The 22,266-nt window shown below is 39.3% G+C and overlaps 1 protein-coding gene and 1 long non-coding RNA gene across 6 annotated transcripts in view; one reads left to right on the top strand and one right to left on the bottom strand.

The window, feature by feature from the left end:
* LOC143893878 (neurotrimin) overlaps window positions 1-22,266 on the bottom strand; it is a 298,243-nt gene that overhangs the window by 176,925 nt on the left and 99,052 nt on the right. The window lies entirely within an intron of this gene.
* Window positions 1-22,266, top strand: part of LOC143893883 (uncharacterized) — a 220,244-nt gene that overhangs the window by 160,705 nt on the left and 37,273 nt on the right. The gene's annotated exons all lie outside the window — the stretch shown is intronic.

The raw sequence follows: 22,266 nt of genomic DNA, 5'->3' as shown, positions 1-22,266 counted from the left end.
TATCAATAACTGAACAATATTTATATGCGTGCAAGCAGAAATGATGGCAAATAATTAATAAAGATGCAAAGAATTTAAAAATTAAAGCGTCACGAGAGAAATCTCGTAAATAGCGAAATATCTCATCATTGCAATATGCGGTAATTGATGATAGTATATATGTATTATCAATTATACGTGATAATGATGGAAAATGTGAAGTAAAAAAGTTGTATATACGTGTAGTGTAATTAATATTATATTACAAGACCGGAGTGACAAGATAGTATATCATATTGACTCCAAAATAACGAGCTAAGTGAGTACTTTAATTCAATTACTTTCAGAAAAAAATTATCTTATAATTATATGATTTTTTTAGCCATATGTTTAACATAACATGTACCTAAATATGTAAAATTTTAGTTATATACGTCTCAGTTAATTATATGTACAAGATAATTTTCACACTAATGTGATGCCTGATCGTACTAATAATTAATGATACTAATTTTGTGATATATCTGTAATTATTGATGATATATATGATAATACTCGTCCCTTCATTATTACAACATTAGTTATTTTATTGACCTAATATGTCATCTGTGATATATACGGATATGCCTAATGACCACTAGATTATCTTTTCAATAATTATGGACACCAGAGATACCTTTGGGCATATTTAACCACGCTATACTATTCTTTATACTATTATTAGGTGATCAAAATTTGTGATATTATTGTCTATTTTCGTATAATACAGTTACTCGCCAAAATCGTGTTTGCATTACCGCAGCACATCAAATTGAGGAAATATTTCAAGACAAAAGCACTATTGATAATGAAAACAATATTGGACGAAATAGACTATTCCGCAAACATATATATTATTTAGTAACTAATTACGATACGTTGTACGACACGATGTTATTTACTTGACGACATAAACAATATTTCTCTCGTCTTTTATGTCGTTGCGAAAGGATTTTTTTCATCGTCAAACGTGATTCTTGCGACATAAAGGAACAAAGTTGAAATTATTATAGTTTTTTACTCGCCTATCAAGACGAAAAGACGTGCGCTGTCGCAACTATAGATTTGTATGGCTTTCAGGTGTGTCTCGTTGCATACATTTGGCAGCGTGATTGCCCTGCGGGCCTTGACACTGACGACACCCAGTGCCAATAACGTGCTTTTAAGCGGGTTAAAGCAATTTGCATCGGAGTGACCATGCGCGCCTGAAATAGGTCGCTCTGCGATCCGTCCGCGGAACCTGATGATTTTTCACGGGAACAAGTTCGTCGGCCGCGAGCGGTCGGCGTTTGCATACAAACCATGGGCGGAGGCTAGAAATATCCTAGAACTGAGTTCGACTTGAAACTTCATGAATATGTGAAAGTACCTGCCTGCCGGTGCTATACGTAGGCTCAAGAAAGTTTTAATCAGACGCTTGACACTTGATATTGGGCCGCGCGTTGCCGAAAGATACCTCGGATAGTTGGCTGTTCAATGTTTAATCTACTTAGGCACTAGTAACAAAGCGACACACGATAAACTTTATTCCGTGAATCGAATAAAACTGTAACTACGAGTCTGTCCATATCGATTGAATCTACATGATTTAATTATTAAACGCAAGCAATTGTCGACAAAGTCTGTTGGCAGATCGAACGGTTGAGTCGGTCATTGTCCTTTTTCGTGACTGTAATATTAATGCGTCAGAATATGTTAGTTGTACGAGCCCCAGTGAAGCGTTGTATTATACAAAATAAGGACGACCAATCGATTTCAGCTGAATCCGAGTCCGACTTATAATCAGTTGCATTGATTGCCAAGAAGACGTAAAGCAAGTATTTCTGATTCATATTAATATAGTTAGTTATATAAATGGGACTAATTGTAAGATAAAACTTATATGTATAGATATTATCTGATCCCTATGCGTTGCAATATACACATCTTATATTGAGAGCTTGTAGAGTTTTTTACGTCTCTGAGAAGAATTGTCAATGTTAGCTAAAATCAGAAAATTGACCCGATGATTTCTGTTTAACTGCGTCAATTGTGGTAACTCGCAAGGTAGTAACTCGCAAGAACGACAGGAAGAAAAGGGAATTCTAAGGCTGTCGCTGAGCGCACCGCGATCTCTCTCCCGTCTTTTACTGACAAATCGGGGAGATAGGTTACCCACCGAGGGAAATGGAAGGGAAAGCTTTTGGAAGAATTACGAGAGGCGAACGATGTCGCGGACAGAGACACGCCGTGTCGATATCTCTTGTACCCGAGATAAGAATGTCTTCCGTCGAGCGCGCATGGGGCACGAATGAAAATGGATCGGTCGCGGAAAATCCACGTGTGCGGAGACGAATCTGCTTAACGAGATGCACTGGCGAACATTTCCGAAAACATTTCGAATGTCCGAGATGGATTTATTGCACGCTTACACGTCTCGAGATTACGCCGTATGCTTCTAGTTTGAATTAAATAGGGGACGAGGCAATATCACTTTGAAGAGATCTTATAATTTACCGGGATCCGTCGCGTCGAGCGCTTTTACCTTCATCCAACGGCTTGATTTTTCTTAACAAGTATGAGAAAGAGAAAAAGAGGGAGACATTTCTCATTGCGGATTTTTTATCTCGGAATGGAGTTTCTCGACTGAAAAAAAAGAGATAAAAATATAAAATCCAGTGCGGGATAATCAGAATGTGTCGCAAGATACTCGCAAGCGGATTCGTACTTTGAAGATGACACTTCTTGCAAAAGCGTTTTTCGCAACCGCGCGAAACGTTATTCTCGACGAGAATGGAATGAAATTTTGCCGGTTCGAAAAGCGCGAGCGGAGCAACGTTCCCGGTGACAGAAGTTTTCAGCTTGGTGGAGGAACAAGTGAAAATGTCTGAGATGCCCGGAAGTTCCACGCCAAGTTATGGCAGCTTTTTTCCACGGTGGACGTCAACGCGGAGAGGCGGTTTGTTACTATCTCTGGCGTTCCCGGACGAATTTCAGCCAGGAGAAGGAACAGGTGGAGGACGAAGAATAATGCTCTCTTCGTGGGTAGCTGCACCTCCTTGTGCCGCCAATTCGCCAAGATTGAATTGTCTGCCCGACGGAGTGACTTGTTGTTACGCGGCTTACACCGGCGACGAGCTTGCGACCTCCATCTGCGCGATGAAAAATCATGTCGGCGGCGCTGCACGTTCAGCAAAGCGGTCGTAATGAGACATGCCAGGACTTAGCTTCGTTGCCCGCTCGGATGTAATTTTTTAGTAATAAGTTCGAAAATGTCGCTAATCTCAAAAAATGATGGATGTACTAGTACGATAAACGATAATTTCTTATTTAAAAATGGATTTATTTCATTGGATTAATTTGGTTTCCTTCTCTCACGTGTGTATTTCTCTCTCTTTATGTAATTATTTATCGATAAAAAACTGTAAACTTTAAAAAAGACTGTGATTCATTAGTGCTAAAACTTGGCGAATGTGATGCTCTGTTATATTTTATCTCGTTCTTATTAAGACTGATTTATCTATAAACAATTATTCATTGAAAAGTGAAGGACACGCAGTTGGTTCTTTCCAGAATGTACAGTGTTAGCAGATATGATGGTCGGGCGAAAACTAATTAGCGAAAACTATTCTCAGAGAGAAGATGTGAAGGAAAAGATGGAAAAGAAAAGAAATGAAGAAAAGCCATTGATCATGAGGGAACAGTACACACAGAGGATATTGGAGCGTGTTACCATCAGCAGAGGGTACGAGGAACACTCGAGACATTCGGGCGCCAGAAGCGAAGCAATTTTTTGATAGGATCAGTCGACTCGCGTCGAGTCCGCCCACTGTTTCTTCGTTTTACTCGTGCCCCGTAGGAAATATGAAACATCGAAAATGGACCTCTTTTCAACAGGAAGACTATCGGAAATTTTCTCGCGATGCAGCCAACGAGGCAGACATACGAAACATACAGCAGGATCTTCGCACTTTCCTTCATTTTAAACTCTAGTTCTCCTTAAAGAAAATTTCATTCGACCTTCTTTTTTCCTATCATTCTTTAACATTCAACTTTAACTTTTGCAACATTCAATTTCAGCTTCAACTAGCATCATAGCAGTTAACTTTATTGAAAATCAAAAAAAGAATTAGATTTTTACGGTAGTCGGTATAGCTCAACTGTTAATGATTAATTGTAGAGGAACTGCTCAATTCTTATTAAAACCAATTTCTTTTTACGTAATGATACTTTGGTTCGAATAAAGTCTCTCTAAATTGACCTAACGACTCGTACATAAGAATAAGAGCGGTCGGAAACATCATTTATATCTCTTGATCGTGCAATATCTTTTTCTGAAAAGAATACACTTCACGTCATCATACCTGCGAGCATCAGCTCGTATCAAAATGTAAATGACTTTTATTATCGCATAACGGATTCGAGTCGACGACCATAAGGTGCTTCTTTTGTTGAAATATACGCGATTAAGGATGAATTGAAGACCCGCGAAACGGTCTCCTACAATCACACTAACGGTAAATCGTAAATCCTTCACTCATCCTAGAAATTGCAGACGTAACAAGTGATAGATTCTTTTTTCTTGCCGTTCTCTGGTTCTGGTCAAGAACAAATAATAGTTCCCAAAGTTATATTACATTTGGCATCTCAGCGAGATATAAGTTTATGAATCAAATCATTTTTCCAATGCTAGGTACTCGTGAAATGGTCAGAATCAAATGGATTGATTAAAGCAATCTGATAAATGGAATTGTGCAATAACTTTCAATGATAATTTGATAATTGTCATTTTTAATAACTGCCATTAAATGTAAATATTCAGCACTTTTAACGATTTTAGGATAATTATTTGTGACTAATGCAAATTTACATAAAAAATTTATATCTTTAGTTATCCGATGATCTAAATTATTCCCTTTTGTTCTTGTTATGGACTACTGGAGGTATGCTATCAAGCGCATTATTAACAAGTACTACATTTCAAATTTAAAAAAAAAAAAGAAAGAAAAAAGCTCACAAGCAATTTCTCAAAAAAATGAGATTTTAAGTCTTTTTTTAGTCAGAAAGGTTTAATGTCAGCTTCCCTCCGGGCACGATAAAAACCTCGACAAAATAAAATACAGGGGACTCGTGTCGCCGGAGCGACCCGTAAAAAGCGATGGCCGGTATTACAGAGGCATTAGAGCCAATCCAGATCTCTGCGATGGCCCAGCGACAAAATACGTCGGATATTTTCGCCACGAAAAGCGCCCAGGTCAAAGTATCGCGAATACCAGACGAAGCTTACGCTTTCGCTCTCGCGCTGAATTACATTCCGATCGCTTCACTTGCCGGTGCAACGCTGCGTTCGATGCATCCGCTTATTGTATAGGATGTCAAAAGTATTCGACGCTTGAAGCAGTTTGCATCTCTACGAAGCAACCGCGTCGATCGTTTTCGAAAACAATCACTCTCGTGGGGCATCAGAGCCAATGATAATATCCTTTTACCAAATATAATATTCATTGTATATGAATTCTTTTCTTAGCTTCTATTACTAAATTTTTCATTAACTTTTTTTTTAACACAACGCGCAACGTGTAGTAATTAACATACCGTGGAAGTACTGTCGAATGTTACTTTAGAAATTCCTTGCCTCACTTTTATTCGCTATAGTACGAACTTCTAGAGATTTTTATCGTAGTTCTCTGATTTTCCGGTTTTCCGGACTTGTTAGCAATCTTAGATACTATCTTACGCTGTACTCCGCTTAGTAAATATACAGTGCTTTACCGGAATCGTTTCTGTATTGCCGTCTCTCTTGTTCTTTTGAAATGTTTTACTCGGAAAAAAAATTGGCGACTCTTGGGCAAAGTGCCTTACATTCAACGGCACTTAATGCGCTCTCGTGCATATTGAAAATCGAGGGAAAACTCGGCGTGGCCTAATATCGGTCGCGTGCGAGATAATAGCGGTGAATATAGTATTGTGGAACAGAAACTCCTTCGACGTACGGAAGGCAAAAGCGTATCGACTCGCACGCCAGGGGAGATTTTTGTTTCGTGAGTTCATCGAACCAATCGTGAAACAATCTTTTGAAGTTTTCCAAAGAATAAGAGCCGTTCGCATCATAAGCTAATTAAAGATACAAAAGGTATTTAAACATGATACGGCAAATAAATAAAAACTCATTCCTCTAAATGAATCCAAACAAAGATAGTAAGGATGAACTAAGGCAAACGAATATTTAGGACAAATATGATCGAACATAACAGTCTCTTTCCTTTAATGTACCGACAAAAGATAGAATATTTCGATGTCAATTTGGGCTCATCTCGTGCTCGTCATTTATCGAAACAAGTTCATTCAATCGTGTTTATTCGCTCTTTATTCAGTCTTTGTCCGAATCGGAAATGGATTATTCTACTTGTTTTACCAACGTGTAGCAACAATTTTTTCCCCAAATATATTTATGCGTATAATGTATTTAACGTGCAGTAACTTTTAGTTCTAAAAATTAAAAAAACGATATTAAAGAATTAATATTATTTATCAGATAATTCGTATACAAGTATTTCTCAAATCACTTTTGGAGAAAGGTATACGACGCTCGATAACCATAGCGCAATAATTAATCGTTGTCAGAAGCGAGATGTGTTTGTCGTAGACACGTCAGCCGCGTGTATATCCGATATTGCGGCAAGGATATCGGAGTCGGCGAAGGCGGAACAAGTTTTAATCCAGTGCGCGCGAAATCTGGTATTAAAGTTTCATGAATGAAAGTGCCGGTTCGGTTTCGCGTTCGCTCGGTCGGTTGCTTTTTTTCCATATCGCAGCAGCGGACCGCGCAATATTAGTTGAACCGCTATATCCCGGCATAAATAGCCAAAATCGATGGTACACGCCCGGCCGGCGAACGGTGGAACCATTGGCGCGATTGCCGCGAGCAAGGACGATGCAACCGGAGCCGCACCGCTGCCGTCGTCGTCGTCGTCGTCGTCATTACCATCGTCAGTGTAGCCGCAGCTGTTCCGATTCCTTGCAAATAAATTATTCACGTTTTCCGCCCTCAAGCTCACATGGTACGTACGGTCGCTCACGCGCACGACCGCGGCCTTCCGGTCGAAATGCGGTTAAGCTCGTCTTTGCGCGGGCCCGGAAGCCGCGCTGGATGGCCTTCGTTATAATTGAACCGAATTCAAATCCCGCGTAACGGGCGGAAGCGCAATCGTCGCGATCAATGTTTGATCCTGGCGATTGCGCGGCGATGATTAATAATGGGCAATTAGCGCTGCCGTATCTAATTATTCATGGTTAACGTTCATTAGCGCCCGTCGACCAGCTTGATTCCGGGGTAAAGAGAAAGCGGGACAAAGACCGTGTGGGAGGAAAGCGTTCCGGCTTCTCACGCGACTATGTCTTATTGTAATCCCGTCATGTTAGTCGCGTATAAGATTTTGGATAATGAATAGAGCGCGGGACATTTGCAGCTACGGTTCACGAATAAGAGATTGATGTAGCGGTGCATTATGAAATTGTTATGATAGCATTAAGCACAAGTCGATATATCAATCACTAGAAAATACAACAAATTGAATAAAAATATACATATTTGTGTGACATACCAGTTTTCATAGTACAAGTCTACAAAAACTGTTGTATTTAATAACCTAATACTTTCAAAACTAATCTTTTAAGCTTTTCCACGTCGGTCGTTTGTCTCATCCATTTTATATCGGTGAAAACTAGAAAGTTCTGTATTATCTGTTAAAAAATAGCGGTAAAATATAGCGTAGCGGTTGTATAACTGGCCGTTCGCATTCTCACCGTGGGTTCATCGATCATTTCGCGGTGATGATTCCTTGCGCCAACAGCGGACGGACAAAACCGTCGGCTTTGAAAAACGAGAGCGTCGTGATCCGGTATCGCCGAACCCACGTCGTACCGCGCTCGCTCGCATCGTCTCTCTCTCTAAAGCAGTATAACGAAATAGGAGTCGAATTACATACGTCGTCAGCTTTATTCTCGCCGTAAACATCCGTCGGATGCCTCAGGTTTGCTCGTCGCGCGAAATTCGAGTCGGACGAACGAGTGCGATGCGTTTTCGATCACGATTGGTGCGATGCGATGGAGAACTGCCGCGGCCGTGGGGATGACTCTTTCCGGATGGGAAAGCGATGGACCTAGACTCGATCATTGAGAATTTATCTATTCTCTTCATCGATTCACGTTACATCCACGAGTCACGCTTTCGTCCCTACGTATCTATCGGAACATTTACTGGCGTAATATGAAGCTAAATGGCCAACATTAACTGGCCGAGTCAATCGAATCCAATCGTTTGCGCTTTTAATCGCAATCGAAAGATTTGCAACAAAAAATATCCATGTTTGCGAAATTTTTAACAAACGTAGATGGAAATATTAATATTAAAAATAATTAATACTACCTAAAATAATTAATATGTTTTAATAATATTGAATGACAATTACATTTTTCTATGACCTGACTATTTTGTACTGCCTTATTTGAATATGAACGAAATATAATCATGGAGCACACATCCAATCGATAAAGCACTGGTCAATTTTATCGAGGAGAAAACTTTTGGGTCGCCAAAATATTTTTCTCGCGATAACAATTCCAACTGTTCGATGGGAATTTATAAAACCGTAAAAACATCTAGCTTGGCTGCATTCGCGTTTGACTTTGATATAACTTGCCTTCGATAACTTTCGATATATGACGCGAACGAGATCGATGCACATCGCGCGGTCGACTGATTTTGAGAGATTCATTAATTCATTAATTCTATACCTTGGTAATTAATTATTTTAAATCTTTCAAATTTTTCATTCAAAATCTAAATAAATTCTCATAATTTATTTTCACATAGACAATACACAAAAATGTTGAAAAAACTTTTATTTTAAAAAATAATTGTCCTAAAAAGTTGTTTTTTATCGCTCTTCATTGCAAAAGGATTATATAATTGTCGTAGAGTTTTCTACGCTATAATACAGAGAAGCATGCGCGAACATCTGAATAAAGGAATTCGCTTTAGCAATCGCGTCGCAAGCCAAGTACGATTTCGAGAAATTGGCTGTTCCCTCAACCGCGAATCACCAGACACGGACGCCCTTGTGTTCCGACAAACGAGCATACTTCGACATCAAGGGGCAGAACTCTCCCTTTAATTGGACGAAGTCCTTGCGAGAGAAAAAATCTGCGAACAAAGGCGGACGATCGGCTTTTCTGGTTATGCTGCCGAGAACCGTTAGAGAGATATACATACACATATAGGATGTTCCAAGTTCGTCTTATTATTTAAATGTAGAAAAAACCATAATTTATAAAAAAATTTTTAAACTCTGTCGGCAAATCTTAAAAATTTTTTTAAAATAACAAATAATTACAAATTACAAAATTTATCCAAATTAATTCTTAAAAATATGACTAGTAAAAATAAAACAATCTTTTTATAAAATTGAATTTATATAAATTTTATTTTATCAAAAGAATATAAAATCAAAATTAATTTTTAAGATTTTTAATGCAAAAATTTAAAGAAGTAGATCCAATTCAAGTAATTATTTAATTAATTTTAAAAAGCTTATTAAAAATTATAGGATTATTAAGACACCCGATATACACGCTCTACAAAGAAAGCGATAAGAGGCACAGAGAAAGAAATAGTGTAAAGGGTTGACCAGGCAAGTAGTCGGTGGTGAGCAACCTCGTAAGCCAGATATTTTCCGCTCAATCTGGTGGCCAATAGCTCGAAACTTGGGCTTTTATATTCAGAAGGCGACGAATGCTTCGAACAAAAGAAAGAGAAAACCAATTGCGGGTACCCCATTGCAATAAGAAGATGAAAAGAAAAAGATTTACGCAACTGTGCACTCTGATATTCGATACTTGTTCCTATAATAACAATATAATGAGTTGAACGTAAATGAATCATATAGCTCTTCTAATGCTTATTAAAAGAGCATTAACATGGAAATCGATAATAAAATAGAATAAACGCTTTCTAATAGTTTAAATCACTGCGAAGAAATATATTTTTAGTAATCGTAAGAAATAATCGCTATCGTATTTAAAGAAATTATACATACTATTCTCACTACGGCTATATATTTATAATAAAAAATTAGTTAATATGAAATGCCATACCCGTTGTTCATGCAGTTAAACTTCAAAACCATAAAATCTTGATCATTTACCTACTTCTGCGATTAATACTTCAACATACTTGTTATCTTGTAATACGTAGTTTGCACAATGGAGGACATAGGTGAAATGACACTAGCAAGAAAAGGCGTCAATGAAAAGAATAATGACCCCATAACAGATTCTATGTGCCGGCACCAGGAACGAACAATCGTCCCAGATCCATTGCACTGTACAATGGACGACGATTTATCGGCCCGATCCTCCGGTCTGACGTCAAAACCTGGCGCAGATCGATTCGCGTCACACACTTTGTGCGTGCGTGCTATACAGCAAAAGACGATGCGTTCACAGATGATTTAGGACGAAAAAGGTCGCGATACATAAAATTTTGTAATACTATGTCGATACCTTTATCGCTGCTCGGTTGTTATGCTTGTTGCAAAAATCGAGAGAGTGAGAAAGAGAAGAAATTTTTTCGAATTTCTTGCGAATTTTTAAAAAATTGCGCGATAAGTCGTAGAATAAATTCCCCATTTGTGCAGCATCGAAAAAAGATACATATATAAATTAATTGAAATGTGAATAGTGACAAGTACGTTTCAAGATTATACACAGATTTTAAACAGATTTGTTTAAATTTTAAATCGTTAGCTTGCACTTCGTAACAAAAATACCGGGGAATACCCACTGTTGCTATTATATGGCATTCAAGAGATATTTCGCCGTTGTAATTTCAAATTACCACAATGCGGCGCGACATTAATGTCGCATTAAAGGCGAGAAGAAGAATAAGTTTCGAGAATCTTCTGGCTAATACAAATTTACGTAAAACCTGCAATTCAACCGACACGGATAAAAATCGCGTCAGCGGAATCTACCTCGAAATACAACCACAAACAATAGTGGAATAATTGACAATTGTGCTTTTTGAGAATTGCAAATTGCACGTGTCAAGATTGAATGCGATACATAAGTACGGTATTCCTCTATAACAAAGTGCTTCTTTTAACTACGGATTCTTTAGATCTTTTTTTGACTGTTTATAAGCACGTTAAGACCCTGACAGTTTTTGTATTGTACTATAAGCAATTGAAAATAAAGAATTTTTTCAAAACTAAGCTTCAAAAAATTAAGAAAAAGATAAAATTATATTTTTTAAATGAACTTTACATTAATAAAATTTTATTTTAAAACCTAGTTATAGAAATCTATGCAAAAACTGTTATATATAAAACTATAATTGTAAGATATTCTTACTAAAAGAAAACCGATAAGGAATTGGGGTCGAAGAATTTGTAGTTCAAAAAAGATAGCTTCGCGAGAAAGACTCACCTGATAAAAAGCGTTACATCTTAAAATCATTATATATATCTAAAAAGAATATTTTCTTGATTGAGTAAAATAAGAACAAAATAGGCGAATGCGAATTTAGATTATTGTATACTTATCTTTGTACATTTCTCGTTAATTTTTTATGTTCAATTATATTCATCTTAATAAAGACATTCCTTGTAACTATTTGCGTTATATAGGAGCACATTTATAAAAAGAAAGCTGAAACCGTGAGAATATAAGCACAAAGAACATCTACATCTGGCATACTTATGTTTTAAACTTATAGTCGGTAAGTCAGTAATTGCCGCAAATTCACACCACCATTATGGGTAACTAGATTCTATGGACCATAAATACTTATAATTTATAATTATTAGGCATCTCCCCTGCCGCAGTTTATCGAGCGGAAGAGAAAAATCTCCGTCGAAAGAACGAGAAAGCGTTAACCGCATAAAGGAAGCGCGGTATATTTCTTTTCGCGCATTTACATGTAACGACGCCGACGCCGACGCCGACGCCGACGCTTCTGTACATTCGAAGAGTTAACGATGCGTACTTTTCACATTTACAAAGCAAAAATTTAACAGATGAGAATTAACCTTGATTGATTTGTGTATATAACGACCATCTATTTATCGCATATTTATTTTAAAATTGTAAATAAAATTCCATATGAATAATTGCAAAATTGTTCGATAAAATGTGCCTCATGTATATAAATATAAATGGCACATTTTTGTAAATTCTGAATTGAATCGATCCAATCCTTTCTCTTTCCCCAAAATTTTTTACAAAAATTCGCACGAAACTTTTGCTTTGCAACGAAGCTTAATCGTTCTTGACGTGGCCACGTGAATGTTATCGTAATTCATGTTAACATGGCCGAATAGGGGATCGCGGAACTTGCACTGTCGGTGCAAAGTGTTAAATATCGCCGTTACGAAGTTTCGACGTTTCGAAATTACTCGCGGACCGGATGAAGTTCTCTGTCGGTTGGAATCGATGTTCCCGACATGGCGCATCCTGTATATTCTACACTTCTACGGGCAACACCGCGCGCTTACAACACGATCCGTATCCCGTAATTAGCAACGCAAAGCGTAACGTCGAATTGCGAAATTTACGATCCGAAAATAGATGCAAAGATGATAGAGGAAAGCCGTACTGGAATTGACGCGTTTCTCATAGAGAATATATATATACTCTCTTTGTCTTTCGAGATTTATGAAACCGTCACGTGCAAGCGAAAAGAATAGCAAGGTTTGAATTGAATGGACTTGCTGCGTAGCTCCGCGAACAGCTGCTTTATTTAATTAAACTGACAATAATGAAACTCCGCTGCGTCTCGCTCGTTCTTCTATTGTTGAATCGCGGCGCCGTATTATGAAATAAATTTCGTAGAGTAAGTTGTTCGGTTTGACGGGTTTCTGGGTCGTTTCATCAACTAATTAAATAAGATTTTTCCCTGTAACGGCTTGCTGCCCTGCTCTTTCCACTCCGACCAGTCCGACCCGATTGATTAATTAATACGTAGTGTAGTGAGATACATGTCGAAATAAAACCGCGTGTGCGATTTGATCAATAACCTCGGTATCAATAACGGAATACGAGGAGAAATGGGGCCGCGCTCTTTTTCTCCATTTATAGAAAAACAAACCATTGATTAATGTGCAAACACCGCTCGCATACAATTGTTTGTCCCATCTCGTCCCGTCGCGCTACCTCATCCCGTTCTCGTAAGTTTAAATAAATGCATTTATATCTCATTGCGTACAAATGATTATATTGTACATTTTCTTCGGAAGTGTCGCCAAGTAAAACAAGATCATCGTTATTTACCAGTTTTCGCTGCATTTCCGTAAGACGGAACTTTCAGGGTAAGTACGATTGTCAACATTAACATTCTCGGTACAAGGGGGCCGCTTGTACACATGAACATCAGCCTGCTGAGTTTCCTCGCTAAATGAACTCGTTAAATCGACACTGCGCGAACTTCCTTATCGTATAACTGCGGCAGCTTTTAGCCTCGCCTCTGGGGATAATACGAAGCAAATTACGGCGTATCCTTCTCGGCGATGGCGATGTGCCGGCACAAGTGCTGACAAAAATCTTGGCTTGGATCCCAAATTATTTTACAGCGGTGCGAATTAAGTGTGTTATTACGGCCGAAATGGATAGTACAGATTGCTGATGCTCCGTAAAATATAAATCGTCGTGCTATCGATATTTTTTCTTCAAAGAATAAACGCTGCCATTGGAGAAAGAAACGGTAATTACATCATAACATATAATTCGGGGATTAAATAGATATCGATGATTCTATAAATATCACGAACAACTTATAATATCGATAGAAGCTATCGATCGTCCGACGACTTCATCGAGCTCTCATTTATCGAACATTTCTGACTCTCGAAGGAAAGCCGTTGCACTCCTTATCTTCTTTTTTCGTGTTCCGTTATTCTGGAACTCGATCGAGCCGCCGAACAAACCTGGTACTCATCTCCCATCCACATATTCGTCATGCCCAAGGGATTTCAGTTCAATTTGTGACTGTCCTCTCGTCCGATTCTGCCTTTTTTTTCATCCTTGGCCTCCTACCTAATCCCCCGCTTCCTCTAACCCGACCCGTTCATTTCCGACCAGCGGAGTGTTAAAGCTGCAAGTTCATTTGTAATACGCTGCGATATTTTAGTTGTAACGCAACGAATTGAACGAATGCGTGAACCGAATAGTTTTCCACCTTAATATTTCTCCGGCCTTCGCCAAGACGTCAAAGTAGCTCCGGCATAAGGACAGGTCCAAATGTTCTCAAGAACCGTCGTCCTCGAGGATACTTCCGAGTAACTGCACCGTGGTGATATTCCTCGCTCCTGCAGAAAGATTCGGGTGTGGGAGTATGGGACGTGGGACGCGAGTGGGCGGAGCGGGAAAGGAAATCGTCGAGAGATAAGTCGCAGATACCGGATGCGGCCACGGCGCGGCAACGTCAACGACGCTCCTCCGCCGATCGACCAGAAATACCCGTGGTAAAGTTACCAGAGAGATAAGATCGCTTCGTCTTATCGCCGGAGAAAGATAGTTCGCGCGATCAAGCCATCGCCGCTTCCTCTCGAGCACCCCTTTCACAGATCACACGATTTTCTTTATTCGCGAATACTCGTCTGGTGGGTCTTTCTCTCTACGAGAGAATCGACTTGGATCGCACTACGGCGAAGATATTAACGACCACGAGTATTCCTTGTCTCCCAAAGGACCCCATTTGCGATATTGCGCTGAGGTTCGAGAATGCGCCGATATTTTTATCGTAGGACGGGAGTGGTTAGCGACGGCACGCATCAATTTCGTGGTATACTTTAAGCAATCTTCACCGCAAAATTCACTTACAGCACTAACGTAAATATAAATATGAAATTAGATCTTAATTTACATATTAAAATAAGCTTTATACGACATATTAAAATATTATTAAATATATTATTTACATATTAAAATATGCTTTAGCTTGTCTCGTTAAAAAAAAAACCGATAGTCTTTAATGATGTAATATCTCTGGTTATCGTAGATAACCAGAGTAACTCTGTGTCAACCGCGCACACTCCGAGTATAATCCAGACTTTCGCAAAAAACTGTGCCAGTCGGCAAAAAAATACCAGCCGACGAAAAACACCTCAATGGAGCTCACACATCGTCGAGACGATAAATTGGAGCCGGTGCGGCTTTGAGAAAAATATTGAAATACTGGAAGCGAAATCTACAAAATGCATTTTAAAAAATAATCAAAAAGAATCGCGAACAAAAATATGGGAAATAATTAATAATTGTAATTAGAATGTTATGATTATCGGAGACTTTTCGATCCTACGATGTAATTTTGATACAACTGTTACTTTGTCCGATCGATGTCTCGACATACATGCGTAGCGATCGGCAGCGCGCAAGATCGCTTTAACATCGGATGCGTGTGGGCATACAAATGGGAAATTTCTTTTGCACAACATATATATCAGAATTCTCTTATAAACGATCTTAACCGCGCTCCTGCGCCGAGATACGCGTTCGCACGTAACCCCATTCACGTGGGCGATGTTTAGCATTTTTCCGGAAGAGCCCGAGGCTCGCTTTACGTTCTCTCGCGAGACCCACCGATGACTCCGTTTTGCGTTTGTGTGTATCGGAAGAATATAAATAGAGACTTTATCGTCTCTCAGAGAGTCTATCCGCGAAAACGTCGTTAGCATAATGTTTTTGGCGCGACGATGATGCGGAAGATGCAAAGCTAACCGCACCGAGAAGTAAAGAAAAAAACAACGGTTCTGTCGAATGTTTAGAATACGTGTACACACACGACACAACACGACACGATAGCGCTCGACGGGGTCAGCCCCCGCTTGATTAATGGCAAATATTTTACGGAGACGTATGCTCAAAATGCAGAAGCGCGCGACGAATAATTTATAGCTGATTCCAAAAAGCTTGTCGTCCAATACATTTGAAGAAAATTGTCTAAATAGTTTGCCAGAGCAAGAACCTAGTCATGCGTTTTAAACGTCAAGGTACTTATATTCCCGTAAATACTTCGATAGCAATGTCTCATAGGCTAATTTGAAGATTTATATGAAATATTTTATGGCAAAAATTAATTATAAATCGTATTATTCTAACAGGTTGAAGTTAATGAAAACTTTAAAAAATCAAGTTAATGAATACCAGCTTATTTATAATAAGTTCTAAGAGATAAATATCATGATACACTAATATTTATCACGGCTCTTCTGGTAAGTATAGCTGTCGATATTTTGCATTTGTCGTGAATTCATTCCCGTTTACTACTCGCGCGAACGACTTTTATAGAAACGAAGAAATACCGCTGAGAGAGAGAGAGAGAGAGAGAGAGAGAGAGACACCTAATTAATCAAATCGCGACTTGGGCATTGTTTGCCACGATTCCTTATCCATCGTAATGACGGTTCAATACCGCGGTTACAACGCGGCCAGCACATGTCTCCATTATTGACATTTGCTGACAGCGAAGTTGCCCATCTGACACTCCGTGTACAGACAGTGTAATTATGCCAATTAGAACTACTACATACACACAAGGTTAACAACAATTGTAAATACGTACGATGAATTATTGCAGATTGCCGCATGGCATGCCATCCACAACTTTGCGACGATTGCTCCGATTTGGAAGCTATACGTACATTCGCCAGCTACTCACCTGAAAATTAAAAAAAAAAGGTATTAATTACATAAAGTTTAAAGTGAATGTACATCGGCCGCCTACCGCCAGCTGCTCGTATTTTCATCTCGCGGCCGCAAAGCGAGAAAGGAATACAGGTTTTCGTTCCGGTATAATTTGAAGTAGAAACTTTACCAATATAAGGCAATTAACAGAGCGAGCCGAATGGTGAATACCAAATGAGAAGAGTGATGCAAGTGCAAACGCGAAACGAGGCCAAAAGCAGCGGAGGGAGGGGGGGATTCGACATCGCTGCTGATTTCAACTCCGTTTAATATTTTCGATGAAAATGTTCTACAACTGAATCGCAAAAAAACGCGCAGCTTTCGCTGCTACTTTACATTATATTAATCCGCTATGTCCGATGTGCGATAGTATAGTTCAATTTAAAAAAAAAAAGAAAGAAAAGAAAACACAGTTACACTAATCCTTTCGTCAGATTTTTTTCACGTAATTCTCATCTCCATAATGTAATTACTTTTTATGCATTTCTACTTATCGTGCATCATTTGCATGCGTTTAAACATCTTTTTAAGAACAAAAACATATAAAACATTTCTGTTACTAACAAAGACTAGGGTGTAGCAGCATCAGTTTATCTACTTTCAGATAGATTTTCTATGCATCGTACATAAAAATAAATGTTAACGTTAATAAGAATCAACCACGAATAATTTCGTTCAATAGCAAGCGTTCAATACTCCTCTGTGATACGCGCACTTTATTGTATATAAATATTGGTAAATATAATACTCCTCTCTTTACGAAAGAAAAAAGGACGTCAACGAGTATATACGCGCGGGAAAGAAAATGCAGGCAACCTGAGGCATCTCGTATATATCTGCGGGATTAACGGGTTATTTTTCGTAACAACAGAAACAATATTTATATTGTTAGCGAAATAACATTAATATGTATATCTATCAAGAATATCAATGTTAAAGTTTACAATACATATGTACAATTTGCTATCGCCACGAAACCTTTCATCTCAAGTGAGAGGTTATTCTCGGCGCTTTCATCGAGTTATTCCATGTAAGCGCGATTTCAAGTACGCATATTGATTCTCGTAAGTACAATATACATCGTTCTCATTCCCTGTGATATGAATAATGCATGGAAGTGATTCTTATCGCGCCAAAATGGCGCGAACGAACTTCGAACAGTGGAACTTTCGAGGGTTTTTTTTTCACCTTACGCTCGCGAATCCGAGGATATTTCAACTTCGACTCTCGAGAGTTACGTCGTTCTAGCAGACAGGCAGAACAGTAGTCTCCCACACATCTATGTGCGGCAAAAGTTCGGTAGACTCGATCAAGCACTTTCACACGGTAGCTTCGTATTTTCCAGCCTCTCTCTTCGTTGGTGGTCGGGCCCCGAGCGCACCAAACGACGGCGTTTCTTTATTTCGCAAAAAAACACCGGGACACAGCAATGCACATGGTTGAACGCGTTAAATGCCTACGAGCACTTTGTCGAAACCATCAACGTCGGAAGCATCCTTTTTTTCGGCGCAAGAGTATAGAGGCGCGCAGCGAATAAAAATGAAAAAACGGCGAAACACACACACACAAATTCACGCATACACGTCGATGAAAGGAAATTACTATGCTACAAAATAGGAAATATATTTTGCCGCACATACTCCACTGTTAGATCAGGATATATTATTCAAGCGATACGCGCGCGCGTGACGGAAACGCAAATATCGTGACCTCCATTCCGCCAGAAAAAGAAACGCCAGAGGCACTCCGGGAATGAAAAAAGAGGAAGAGTAAAACGATGGAAAACGTTGCAAACGCGGCTGGGCGTGTCCGGCACGGATCTCCGATCCGCTTTTCCCTTTTTTTTTTGCCCTGTATCCCACGCGCGTATTTGATAATAGGAGCTCCGGCGCTCGTCGTTTTCGTCCGTACGTCCGCTCGGCTCGCCACGTCTCTCTTTTCGGACTATACGCGCGGACGATTTACTCGACAGCTCGATTTAGGAAAGCTGTCAAAAACTAAATTACGGTGGCTCTAAAGAAAAAAAGAAGATGAAGGCAACCACAAACACACGAATAAAACACGTGATTCCGACAACTGCACGCACGCAAATCTACGCGCGCAAAAATTGAAAGCTTTATGCGCGCGACCGAATTTACGGTATTCCTTTGCGCGGCGCTTAAAGAGGTTAAAGATAATCGTGGTGATTTACCGCAGCGATTTGTTCCCCTTATAGCCTCAAGTAATCAAATAGGGGTAAACAGTACAGTTGATCACTCTGCAATCATTGGCCACAGCTTAAAAAATTAAAGATATATTATAAAGAAATACTATTAAAATGTTTTCAATTATAAATACAAAAATATTTTTGTAATAATTATTATTTTTTATACTAAAAAACATTTTAATAATATTTCTTTACAATCTTTAATTTTTTAAGATGTGGCGAAAATTATTGTAAAGTGGCCAACTGTACTGTTTACCCCTATCATCGTAAAATTTGCAATTTCGCCGAAATATTTATCACCGTGGGTGAACGACGAAATCGCGACGGCAGACAATGCAAAATTTCTGAAAATAGCAACAACCATGGCAATCGCGAGTGTCATTTAACTTTACACGAAAATGTCCCCCCCCTCTCTCTCTCTCACACATATCCTGACTAAAGCACTATATATGTACCTACACACAAGATAAAGTACCGTTTTAAATCAGAAAAATGAAATTCAAAAAAAAGAAATATGCATATAATTCGTATTTTGTCATATTTTGGGTGCATAAATAAATCTATAAAAAGACAAATCATACATGATATGTTATAAAATGATACTGAACTCAAGTTTTATTTTTACTGATTTTCGAGCTTCTTATATGTCTGTGATTTTATCTTTTCTTCTTTCCAGTAATTGGTTGCACTCGTACATCCAAGATACCTCAATTTCAAAAAAATAATGAAATGATCCATATGACAGATCATCAAAACGCAGTGCACCTCTCGCACCAAAAATGTTCAGTCTTCGAAATAGAAGATACTGACAAAATGTCATCGGCCGCGGCGTTAAAAGTAAAGTAATTAATGTCGACTGACGCGAATAAAATAAACAATGAAAGAGAGTTACTATATATTCCTTTAATTTTTTTAGACACTTTAATTACATAACGGAAGCATCTTGCAGCTCGCATACTATCACATAAGTGGTTTGTTGCGACTGCCTTTAGATAACGAATTTAATTCCAACACAAAGGATAACATAAATATCGTGAGCTTTGTTATTAAATCAATTAATCATATTAGAAGCAACGAATGATTTTTTTAATCACGTTAGAAAATTTAATGTATCAATAAGGTGATGAGTAACACTGTGTATCAAGATTAACTGAGGGAAGTGAATTTCATACTGCGATGACGTATCACTCACGTTAGCATAGAAAGGATAATGAGATAGGCAAGGGCGCATCCTTACTGCAAATGAGATGCGCGAGAGCCGTCGGTTGTTTAATGTTTTCCGAGGTTGCTGATGGACGGCTGGCTTACGCGATGATGCGCGCGAATAACGCCACTCAATCATGTCTAGGTTGGATATTTTAGTATCGTAAGCAGAGGATGGTATTATAATATAAAAATTATAAAAATACGCGTTGCGCTGCAATTAACCCGGATGCAGAATTAATATACGTCAAGAACTTGAGCAAATTGTTTCTTAATTAGCTGAAACTGGTCGTTTCTTTAAAAACGTTTCAAATTAGTAACCTTAACATGAAAAAAAAAACAGTCTCTTAATTTATAGCCGGTTAATTGAAATGTAAAACTGAAATAAAAAATATTAACTATATAGAGAAATTCAATTAAAAAGCTACTTATCTACAATGAGTTCCTTTATTTACGCGATGTCAGGTCTCAGAATTCAATTCGGGAAGCGAGTAACGGAAGGTACAAAGACAAATAAGATATAGAGACCGAAGAGAGATAACCACTTTACAATAAAAAATTCCATTAATCAGGAAAGTCCTTTCGATACGATTCTGGTCCGATTAATCTCACGATGCGACGTTATTAGAATACATGTCGCGCTCTTTGACCGGGAACGTACTTCATTACCGAAACACTACGAAGCTCTTGTGGCCGGTACTACGGCGCGCGACGTTTTCATAACTTTACAGAAAAGATTAAGTCCCGAGCGAAAGCCATGCAGCGGAAAAAAGGTTTTCGAGGAGGAAGAATCTCGTCGCTTAAAGGTGAGTGGCACGGCGTGGACGAGGACGAGGACGAGGACGAAGACGAGGACGAGAATGAGAACGAGAACGACATCGACCGCGATCGGTGCTCGTTCTCGGCAAGATCGCCTTGAGCTCTCCGACGGAAAGTTCAAGTTTCGCAGAAACCATCCAACGATAGGACGGTAGGATGAGTAGGTACTTGAGAGATCCAATATACCGAGGACGGTTCTCCCCAAAGCAGCTGCCGCGGCAGTGTGTTGCTGGTTCCCGTAAATGTAATTACGAGAAAATTACGTATCGCGTTCCTTTTGGCCCCAACCGCACGACGCCGACACCGAGATTACTCACGCTAAGAATTTTTAATAACGACGAGTACGTCATCGAGAAAATTCGCTCTCGCCCGCCCTCCCTCCGGCCCGCCCGTTCGCTAACTCACCCACCACCACCGGCGGCGGCGCGGCAATTGATCCAGATATTCCCGGATGCGGTTTTTCAACACACGTCGGTCGGTGCTGGAGGCTGGAGGCTGGAGAGCGAAACTCTCAAGTGCCATCGCACTTTTTGTTGCTAGCTGCAATTCTCCGGAAACGACGAAAGACTTATCAGCGAAGGGAGAATTTCGGTATAAGCCCGCCACACATTGGTATATATCGGAAATCAATAACAATAAGCAGTGATGGAGATCGATATAAGCCGCTGATCGATGAGGCCAAACTTAACGGAGAACGATCCTAAAGGGAATAGATAAACGGATTGTTATTACATTGGCTGGGGCCTTCAGGACACTCTCACATATGTGTGATTTATCGACATTTTCACTCGGATAAGAAATTTCACATTAAAAAAACGAACAGACGTTTTAAAAAAACTAAATCAATTTCGCAAACTACTTTAGGGTGCAACCACGATTAATATCGGTCGACGTAATGCCTTCGGATCCATGTGGCACCACGTCGTTGTCGCGTTAAAAGACAAGCTAAGGACGGCTCTTAGCGCGCATTAAACGTGCCATCTTTTAACCATCAAGAAGACACGATGCGAAAGCGCAGCAAGGGGATTCATCGTACCGGCAAATAAATTTCTTCGGCAGATTTTCACAGGGTCGCGCGCGTGCACGAGGACGCAAATTACCTGAGAGAGGTCATGCTTCTCCAGGCTGCGGAATGCGCCGCGCGAACGATATTCCTGCTCCGTTATACTTCCGCGTGAATGTGCATGGTAAAAGGGACGCCGTCGTTCTTTATAAAATGCGCTTTCGGTATTCCTTCCATCGCGCGCTATGACGCCATAGAAAATTTCATACGTGTATTTCACGTATGGAAGAGAAAAAGA

Source organism: Temnothorax americanus, unplaced genomic scaffold (genome assembly GCF_048541705.1).
Source record: "Temnothorax americanus isolate GAGA-0224 unplaced genomic scaffold, ASM4854170v1 Scaffold13, whole genome shotgun sequence".
Lineage (NCBI taxonomy): Eukaryota > Metazoa > Arthropoda > Insecta > Hymenoptera > Formicidae > Temnothorax > Temnothorax americanus.
Note: the sequence above shows the minus strand (reverse complement) of the source record. Positions and strands in the feature narration are given on the sequence as shown.